Here is a 10713-nt window from a genome sequence, read left to right on the forward strand (position 1 = left end):
ACATGTCAGAGGGCTTGGAGCTGGTAAACATCTTTGACATAAATTATCTTCTCTGTAGTGGCCAAATTTCATGAGAAATATTAAACAAATGAACATAATAAGTCTTTTCCATCCACAAGGCAAGCAGATATCCATTCATTAATTCACAGGGATGAGCAATGGGAATATTTTCATTTGACAGACACCTCCACTGTTGCATACTTTTTTCTTCTTCCTAGGATGACACATGAAGAGGAACATATCAATGGTGAAATAGTAGCCTTCAGCATAGCACCTCACTACAATACAGGCAATTAACAGTGGGAAAAATGCTTTTCCCACCATATTCTCAGGCAATAAGAGACAAAACAATAAATCAAAATACGCATCCCCAAATAAAAACACACACACATAGACACACATCCCTTAAAATGGCCTGTGTCCATCCACAGTGTCAACTTACTGGTGTGTTAAACTACATTCACCTGTAATAGCCGCTATATACTCAGCTCTAGTGTCCTTGGGAAAACTCACCAGAGTTTTCAGGACCATGTCATGGTCCTGTACCTTCATTGTCAGGAAAGCTCCCTCCTTAGTGCTTTCATTACATTTGGCCAACCATAGATCAGTAAATACCAAGAAAGTAGGACTCTGTACTGGGTGAGACCAAACAACTGAGCAGACTGAGACTGTATCTGCCTCTGGGTGCCTAGATACCTTTATTCTTTGTTAAGAGAGTTCTATCACCAAGGAAGTGAGGTGAGGTCACTCAAATGAAAAAAGTGAGATGAGGTCACTTCCTTGGAAACCACTTTCTCCTACCAGGTGTTTCCAAGAACCCCATGAGGAGGAGACTGCACCTATCTTCCTGTGACTTTTTCAAAAGTTGACAGAGTCAAGCAAACATACCCAAGGTCAGCTGTCTAGTGAAAGGTTAATAAAATAGGTACTTGTCACTCCGTTTTTCTATATGCTTAACAAAACACTGTTGAAATCTTAATAACTGTTTGCTAATCTTGTTCCCAGAATGTGCTGTCCCCAACTGTGAACTCTTTGCTAATCTTGTTCCCAGAATGAGCTGTCCTCAACTTCCAAACTACAAAATGTAACTTCTCTCCCTGCCTTCTCCAAGGAAATTATATAAGCTCTGCTTAAGCTGTTCTCAGGGCTCTATCTCTCTTTGCTATAGAGAGCTCAGGCCCCAGCATGCTGGTCTCCAAATAAACTCACCTTTCTGCTGTTGCATAAGACAGTCTCTTGTGGTCTCTTACTCCGACGTTTCGCCGGACCCTTACATTTGGTGCATCGCCCGGGAACTGTGCATTGCCGGACAGGGAGACCTCAACAAGACTCCTTTAGGGAGGTAAGTAAGGCACCTTATCTTCTTCTTCTCCTCCTCCTTCTTCTCCTTGTTTTTCCTTTGCGATCACTCAGAGTCTGGTTTTTGGCTGGAGAGCATGAACTCTCAGAGCCTTCTGGTTTTTGGCTGGAGAGCGTGAACTCAGAGCCTTATGATTTTTTGGCTGGAGAGCGTGAACTCTCAGAGCCTTCTGGTTTTTTGGCTGGAGAGCGTGAACTCTCAGAGCCTTCTGGTTTTTTGGCTGGAGAGCGTGAATTCTCAGAGCCTTCTGGTTTTTTGGCTCAGCGGAGAGCGTGAACTCTCAGAGCCTTCTGGTTTTTTGGTTTGGGTTGGCAGAGTGTGGTTGTCAGCGGAGAGCATGACTCCCCCTGGCGGTGGTGGACAGACGTGTCCCTGAAGCCACAGGCCACATCTCTCAAGGGACATTTTGAGAGACTATGGGGGGAGACGGAAGTACCCCCATCTGGGAGGGACGAAGGTGCCCTCATCTGTATTCTGCTGCCAACCCGTCTGGTCTTGCCGGCAACTATTCTTTCTCTCAGGTTGAATTCACTGTCTGTTTTTAATCTTTGCCTCTGAACTTGTGTTACACGTTTACTGTTTACTGTGTGTCCATGTTTATGTCACGTTTGTATTGTCCCTGTCTTTGTTCAAGTAACTTTCATTATGGGACAGAGTCATTCCACGCCTCTGACCTTGACCCTTGATCACTTGACTGTAGTCCACATAAGGGCTCAAAATCTTTCTTTTTCAGTAAAATGCCAGACCTAGAAGACTCTCCATGTCTCAGAATGGCCCACCTTTGGAGTTGGATGGCCCCCAGAAGGATCTTTCTACTTCCCACTAATTTGAAAAGTCAAAAATATTGTCTTTGTCTTTCAGCCGGGACCACATAGCCATCAAGATCAACAGCCGTATATCTTAACTTGGCAGGACCTCTGCAAATCTCCTCCTCCATGGGTGAAGTCTTTCCTTGTCCCTGCCCCCGCTCCTACTCCTCCCCCCACGATTCTATCTCTCAAACCCTCTGATCCTTCTCCACCCTTTGTTCTCCCTGAGTCTCAAGATTTGACTATGCTGAACTCTCCTCCCTTTCCTTATCCCCTGCCTTTGTTACCCAACCCCCAACACTCTCTAAGTAATTCCCCTGCTGCTGACTCAGCTTCTCCATCATTGGAGGAGGTTAAGCCGGCCCAGCACCCTCCAGATTACTTCCCCAAGGCACACACAGCCCCTCCTCCCCTGGAGGAAACTGGACCAGCTTAAAAAAAAAAAAAAACTCAAAGAACTCACCGGCATTTTCACACCAGCCTACTTGGGATGACTGTCAACCACTCCTAGGGACTCTCTTCATGACAGAGGAACAAAAGAGAATCCTCCTGGAAGCTAAAAAAAAATATCCTCGGACCAGATGGGCAACCGACACAACTTCCCCTTGAACCGACCCAACTGTGACCCCAACACCTTTGATGGTATGGAACATCTGTCCACTTATTGCCAGGCTCTAATAGCGGGTCTCCAAGCAGCCGCTAGATGGCCAACTAATTTGGCCAAGGTAAGAGACATTATTTAAGGGCCTAATGAATCTCCCTCTATGTTTCTGGAGAGAATTATGGAGGCATATAGGAGATATACTCCTTTTGATCCTCAGGCAGAGGATCAAAAGGCATCTGTCACAATGGCCTTTATTGGGCAAGCTGCCCTGGATATTAAAAGAAAGTTATAACACTTAGATGGATTACAAGATATGACTTTGAGAGATTTAGTCAGAGAAGCCAAGAAGGTATACTATAACAGAGAAACTGAGGAAGAGAAGGAACAAAGAATGGAGAAAGAAAGGGAGCAAAGGGAGGATGAAAGAAGCAAAAGACAGACTGAGGCATTGACTAAGGTCCTGGCCACAACAACAAATAGGCCAGAAGTTAGGAGACAGGGAGACAGAAAGGGATACCTGGGCCCACGCCAGAAGCCACATCTGGCCTCAGATCAATGTGCCTACTGTAGAGAAAAAGGACCCTGGGTCAAAGAATGCCCTAAAAAGAAACAGCCATGCCAACCAGCCATTCGAACTTTGAAGGATGACTAGGAAAGTAGGGGCTCAGATCCCCTCCTCGAGCTCAAAGTAACTTTTGAAGTGGAGGGGACCCCAATAAACTTTGAAGTGGATACAGGGGCAGTATACTCAGGCCTTAAGACCCCATTGGGCCTTCTATCAACTAAAAGGGCTCTAGTTCAAGGGGCTAATGGCAGTAAATATCGGGCTTGGAAAACTAAGAGGACCATGGACCTGGGAAAAGGAAAATTCCATCACTCCTTCCTAGTGATCCCAGAATGCCCAGCCCCATTGATGGGTAAAGATCTGCTCACCAAACTCCGGGCCAGAATAACTTTTAACCCTGAAGGCCCCCAAGTGAAATTTCTAAATCCTTCAGTAAAAACTCCTATAGTCATGGCTTTAACTATGTCAGTAGAAGATGAACATCAACTCTTCACACCCCCCAAGACTGATCAAACAGGCAAGCTATCCCAGAAATGGATAACAGATTACCCAGATGCCTGGGCAGAAACTGCTGAGTTAGGCCTAGCTGTAAAACAACCTCCAATATCAGTGGAGTTAAAAACTTCAGCCTCCCCAATTAATATTAAACAATATCCTCTGAGCAAAGAAGCTAAAGATGGGATAAGGCCCCATATTCAGAAATATCTGGCCTTAGGGGTCCTAAGGCCCTGTCAATTGGCCTGGAACACTCCCCTGCTACCAGTAAAAAAGCCAGGAACTGGGGACTATTGCCCCATTCAAGACCTAAGAGAGATCAACAACAGAGTGCAGGACATTCACCCCACAATACCTAATTCCGTACAATCTGCTTTGCACCCTTAACCCCGAGCAAAAATGGTATACTGTCCTGGACTTAAAAGATGCTTTCTCTTGCTTGCCTCTGCATAAAGATAGTCAATTGCTGTTTGCTTTTGGGTGGGTAAACCCAGAAACTGGAACATCTGGTCAACTAACTTGTACCAGACTTCCACAGGGGTTCAAAAACTCCCCCACTCTTTTTGATGAAGCCCTCCACAGAGATCTCAATAACTTCAGAACCATGCACCCTAAAGTCACCCTACTCCAATATGTGGATAACCTGCTACTGGCAGCATACACCAAGGAAAACTGTGAGTCTGGGACCCAAGCACTACTATCTGAGCTTGCTCAACTCGGGTATAGAGCTTCTGTCAAAAAGGCCCAAATTTGCCAGCAAGAAGTAATCTTCCTGGGCTATTCCCTTAGGGGCAGTAAACGATGGCTCACTGAGCCCAGAAAATAAACTGTTGTACAGATACCACCCCCATCTAATAAGAGGCAACTCAGAGAGTTTCTTGGGACTGCTGGGTTTTGCAGCTTATGGATACCTGGGTTTGCAACCTTAGCTGCTCCTTTATACCTGTTGTTAAAGGTAAATGCCCAATTCTAATGGAACCCTGAACACCAACAAGCTTTTGATAACATCAAAAGTGTGTTGCTATCTGCTCTGGCATTAGCACTCCCAGATGTAGAAAAACCCTTTACTCTCTACATTGAGAAAAAGAAAGGAATAGCACGAGGAGTGCTTACTCAAATTTTAGGACCTTGGAAAAGGCCTATAGCCTACTTATCTAAAAAGCTGGACCCAGTGGCTAGTGGATAGCCCCATTGCCTAAAAGCTATAGCAGCGGCGGCCCTACTAATCAAAGATGCTGATAAGTTAACGCTGGGGCAGAAGCTAACCGTTATAGCCCCCCCATGCCCTAGAGAGCATCATCTGCCAGCCACCAGACAGATGGCTATCAAACTCTAGAATAACACACTATCAGAGCCTGTTGCTTGACAAGGACAGAATAATATTGGGACCCCCTGCCCCGCTTAACCCGGCTACACTACTACCTGAACAATCATCAGAACCCGTCACTCATGACTGTCAACATATACTGGCAGAAGAAACCAGTATACGATGGGATTTAAAGGATCAGCCACTGCCCCACCCTGAGGTCATATGGTTCACTGATGTTTATTCTTTGGTGATTAAAGGAAAGCCAGTCAATATGAGACAGTTTTCAACTAAAAGAAACAAAGCTTCTGCTGCTTCTGCTACACAATGTCACTCTACAAAATATAATTCCACATGTAGTTAGCAATTTATCATGGCCTTCATGCAATCAAGATTTTCATATCAATTTCTTGCTCCTTTAAGTTGTCTTTCTTGATTGGCAGAAGGACTTCCATATGAGTCATGTACTTGCAGAAAAGCCTAAGATTTAATAAACTGGAACAGGAAATTATAGGGACTGTAAGTAACAGGCTGCTACTGCCTGCTTGAGTGCCTAGAGGATACCTCTACCCCTCTGAAGTTAAGGGAAAAAAACTTCAATTTTACTCTAGGATACTGTCTTGGGTGAAATTCCTCATCTTTTTTGAATTGTAGTCACACTATACCTATGTCTCCCTCTTTGTTCACATCACATCTTCCCTCCTTTTTATGTTCTCATTTTCTGCTATATCAAAGATTCCTCTGTCATACCCAAATAATATCGCTTCTGTTGTATTTAGGCCAGACTAAGATAATCCAAATGGTTTCTTAATAGAAAAATCTCAATGTCTTAACATATGCAAAGGTCCTTTTCTCAAAGAAGTTAAAATTTACCATATCAAGGTTTGAGATGAGAAAATATATTAATGGAATTGACAATTCGGCCTACTATAGTCATCCTCTGGCCTTTTAAAATTCATCTTATTTGCAAAATATATTCAATATGTATTGAATATATCAATCCAGACATCCCCCAAAATCTCAACCAGAATCTCATCTCTTTATCATCATCTCTAAATCATCATCTCTGTATTATAAGCTCAAAAGTCATAATCTCATCATTTAATGCATTTAAATGGGTGACACTCTGGATATGATCCAAACTGAGGTAAAATTTCTTTTCACTTGTGGACCTATGAATCTAGAAAGCAAATTATTTGTCTTCAAATTATGATAGTAGGACTGACAGAGTATATATATATATATATATATATATATATATATATATATATATATTCCATTTCAAAAAGAAATTATATGTAAGAGAGGTTCACCAGTCTCAAGTTCAAATCTAGCAAAAAAAATTCTGTTAGGTTTTAAGGCCTAGAGGGTAATCTATGACTTGCAACTCTCTTTGCTAGAGTCAAAGATAGACCCCCAGGCCTCAGATTCCATTTATTTATTCACTCTTTCCCTTGCTCCACCAGCATCTGCCTTCAAGTCCATTATGCTTTTTTCTTAAAGGTTCATACATATTTGCAGCCTAATGGCTCAACATCCTTAATTCTTGCCTAAAGAATTTTGACATCTAAAGGTTTCTAATATATGCCTGAATTCTGATTCTGTCAGTCCACAAAAAAAAAGAAAATCTGTTTTTATCAGTTGTATTTCTGTACTAAGCCATTCTCAAAACTCCACTTGTCTGTCTGTAGGCATCACAAAGATACACATTATTAGAAAGGACAGTGCTCCACCGAACATTTTTTGATATCACCATTTCTATTTTTGGCTTCTGATAAAAATCTTTAAACAGATCCATGATTCAAAAATTTTCAGCATAAAGTTAACCAGCTTGAGTCTTTTATTCATGATTTTGTTTTTATAATTTTATTAATAACACAAATGGCTAATGGAATCACCAATTTAAATGACTTAAATTAACTATCCTGTGGAAAAGTATTTTCTATATTATCCATCTTACCAATGATTGTTCATAAGCTGGTTAAAAATGTCATCTTGGACCAAGATAAATCTAACCTTTACAATCAGCCATTATATCATTAAAAAACAAGCAAACAGTAAAATCAACAAACACATAAAAAATGTTCATCATCACTAGCAATTAAAGAACTGCAAATCAAAACCATTCTAAGATTTCATCTCACTCCAGTCAGAATGACAGCTATTATGCATACAAACATATAAGTGTTAGTGAGGATGTGGAAAAAAAAGGTACACTCTTACACTGCTGGTGGGAATGCAAATTGGTACAGCCAATATTAAAAGCAGTATGGAGATTTCTTGGAAAACTGGAAATGGAACCACCATTTGAACCAGCAATTTCTCTCCTCAATCTATAACCAAAAGACTTAAATACAGCATCTTACAGGAATACAGCCACATCAATGTTTATAGCAGCATAATTCACAATAGCTAAGTTGTGGAACTAATCTAGATTCCCTTCAATAGATGAATGGATAAAAAAGTGACATATATACACAATGGAATATTACTCAGAAATAAAAAGAGAATAAAATAATGGCATTTGCAGGTAAGTGGATGGAGTTAGAGAAGATAATGCTAAGTGAAATTAGCCAATCATAAAAAACCAAATCCCAAATGTTTTCTTTGATATAAGGAAGCTGATTCATAGTGGGATAGGAAGGGGGAGCATTGGAGGAATAGACAAATTCTAGATAGGGCAAAGAGGTGGGATGGAAAAGGAGGAGGCATGGGGTAATTAATGATGGCTTAATGTGAGGAATATTATTATCCAAAGTGCATATATGCAGACAGAAATTGGTGTGAATATACTATGTATACAACCAGAGATATGAAAAAGGAGCTCTATACATGTAATAAGAATTGTAATGCATTCTGCTATTATATATAAATAAAAAACAAAATAAATTTAAAAAGCAAACAATGTCACATTTATTCAACTTTTTAAAATAAGTTGCTTGCTGCATTAGAAGTACATGGCTGACAAAGTAATATGAGATAAAAATTTTTAAAGTGTCCATCATTAATGCTTTTCTGATGGGCAGGACTTATACTGATGTATCAAAAATACATTTTGAATAAAATTGAAAAAAATACCCTTGTTTATTTCTTCAATTTCTTACCCCTTAAATGTTCAATTAATAAAACTTACAGTCCATGTGAAACACCTTAATACATGAGTTATGCAATGTTCACCATGGCAAAGGAAAGACCAAGAGCCAAAAGCCTGTCAAGCTGAGAAAATCTACACAGTCCTCTTTCTCTGCTTTACTGACCTGGACCCAAGTACATATGCCTGGAAACAAAAGACAGAACCTTGAAGTATTTCCACAGTGGTAACAATTACCTTCCCTCTCAAGTAAAAATAGACATGCCATCTCAGTCCAGCCGCACAGGAAAGGGCAAGCAGCTCCTGGAATGTCAGCAGTTGTCCCCAGCTCTATCTTGGGTCATGGCTCAAGTGGTCATCTCCAATGTCATGCAGCTGAGGGGTCAATAGTGGATACTCTCACACAGTAGGCAGTCTGGTGGTTTCTATCTCTACAGCATGCTTTGTTCCAGTATTTACAATGCATTTCAGTGAGCCACTTGCTCTACTGCACATCCTCATCAGATGACATTCAGGGCATCAGTAGATCATCACCCTGAGTGTCTGTGAGCAAAAAGCTTGTCCTAGCACAAACTTTGGACAATTCATCAGCCGAGAGAAGTTTGTCTGTGGCACACTGTTGGGAGAATGGCCCAGGATTGGCCATTTCTGGTTCTTTCTCCTCATTTTCTCACCTGCAACTTCTATTTCTGTGCTGTCCTTCAGGGCCTCTTAAATGAGGTTAAAGTTTGTTCTTAGAGCCAATCAGGGAAATAGGCAAGAAACCTTTCTCATCCATCTTTCTCTGACAAAAAAGTCATGTTCCAAGTTTATTCTACTGAAGTAATTATTGGCTCTCTTTCCTTGAGTGCTTGACTGGGCCTCATCATCACTGACATTTTCAATGGGACCATCTAATTTTGTTTCCCAATTTTCTTAATCTCACTGTTACTCCTCTTTTCAATCTTCTTTTCTTTTTCTTTTGTAATTTTTGGCTTCTTATTTCTTTAGCTGATGACACTTTGAGATTGCAAAAAGGTTTTTTCAATGCTAACTCTCCTGGTGTTGGCCAGTTTGCAATATCGCTGAACTCACTGGCCTCATTTGAATTCGTTGAGTTTTCCTACTTTTATAACTTTGCCTGCTGGGTCTCCAGCGCAGGCTTCGACTGCCAGGTGGAGGCAGGGGACTAGTGCTGGGGAGGCTTTTTGGTCCAGCCCTTCTCCTTGGGCAGCAGCGGCTTTGCCCCAGGGCCAGCCAAGGCCAGCGGCTCCCTGTCAACAGGACCCCTGGCCCAGGCTAGGGGCAGCAACAGCGGCTACATGGGCATGGCCACCAGTGGCATACTGTGGCCCAGCACCTGCGCAGGCTCTCAACGCGTTCCCGCGCTTGTGGCGGCCCTCGCTGCCTCCTTTCCCTCCCTTTCTGGCCAGGGCAATTGCTCCACCAGCAGGCTCACCAAGGCCATCAGAAACTCCCTCTCCACGCGGCCTCTCGGGAGGGAGGACACTAGGGGGCGAGCAGACATCCTTCACCCACCCAGGTCTTCCCTGATAGAGGGCGCCCAGAGCCAGGGGACTGGGCTGCGCATCTCTGTGGTGGCCAGGATGCTGAGAGTCTGCCCGTGGCTGCAACTGAGGCCAAGGGCATGCCAGATGCCCAGGCCGGGAGTCGACCAGCTAGACTCTTGGTCCTGTCACCAGAGTGTACTTTTCCAATGATGAATTTTCTTCTTTTAATGTTCTTCACAATTTGGACAGGCTTAGATCTTCCCCAATTACCAAGTGTTGGGTTCTTTTTCTTTTTTTAGCTTAACAGTTTCTTTCTCAAATTGTTTTTTTTTTTTTGTTTTCTTATATAAATTTGTTTATACCCAGCAAAGAAAAATCAGATTGTTCCCTTCACACTTTCCTTGGAAATCCCTTCAGCTAAAGTTCATCACAAATTCTGCTTTGCATAAAAAAGAACAAAACTCAGACAAGTTTTGATCACTATATATTAAGACTTATCTTTCATCACATTCTCAATTATATATTTCTCACTTTGCCCTTAGGTCCACTCCTGCTGTGTTTTAATACTCATAGTTATACTAATATTCTGTTTATGGCATATGTGTATCTTCTAAGGCACTAGAGATTTCTATCTAACTCTCAACAGATCAGTTTTGAAATTCATGTCTACCAACAGTCTCTTTAAAAAAATCTAGACTTTTAATCGTGATTCTCCAATTTCTCCGAGCCTTCGCCTTTATCCAATTTCTAAAGTCACATTAATAATTTCTGGCCCTTCAGGATCTCTGTATTATTTCTTTTATAGCTGATAACATTGGAAGACATCAGTTCTTCTCCATATATTTTCTTCTGTCTGTCCCAAATTTTTCTCTTCTTATCTCTTATTCTGGGTCATCTCTTTATCTCACGACCTTTTACCTTGTTAAACATACAAAGATGGTGTTTTCCTTAACAGTGAAATGTATATGCATTCCAGAATTTGGACATGGAGAC

General features: G+C 41.7%; 1 pseudogene; it reads left to right on the forward strand.

Moving 5' to 3' along the window:
• The first annotated feature begins 2 nt into the window (after positions 1–2).
• Positions 3–9930, forward strand: LOC144368152 (uncharacterized; annotated as a pseudogene).
• The last annotated feature ends 783 nt before the right edge of the window (positions 9931–10713 follow it).

Source organism: Ictidomys tridecemlineatus, chromosome 2, assembly GCF_052094955.1.
Source record: "Ictidomys tridecemlineatus isolate mIctTri1 chromosome 2, mIctTri1.hap1, whole genome shotgun sequence".
Classification (NCBI taxonomy): domain Eukaryota; kingdom Metazoa; phylum Chordata; class Mammalia; order Rodentia; family Sciuridae; genus Ictidomys; species Ictidomys tridecemlineatus.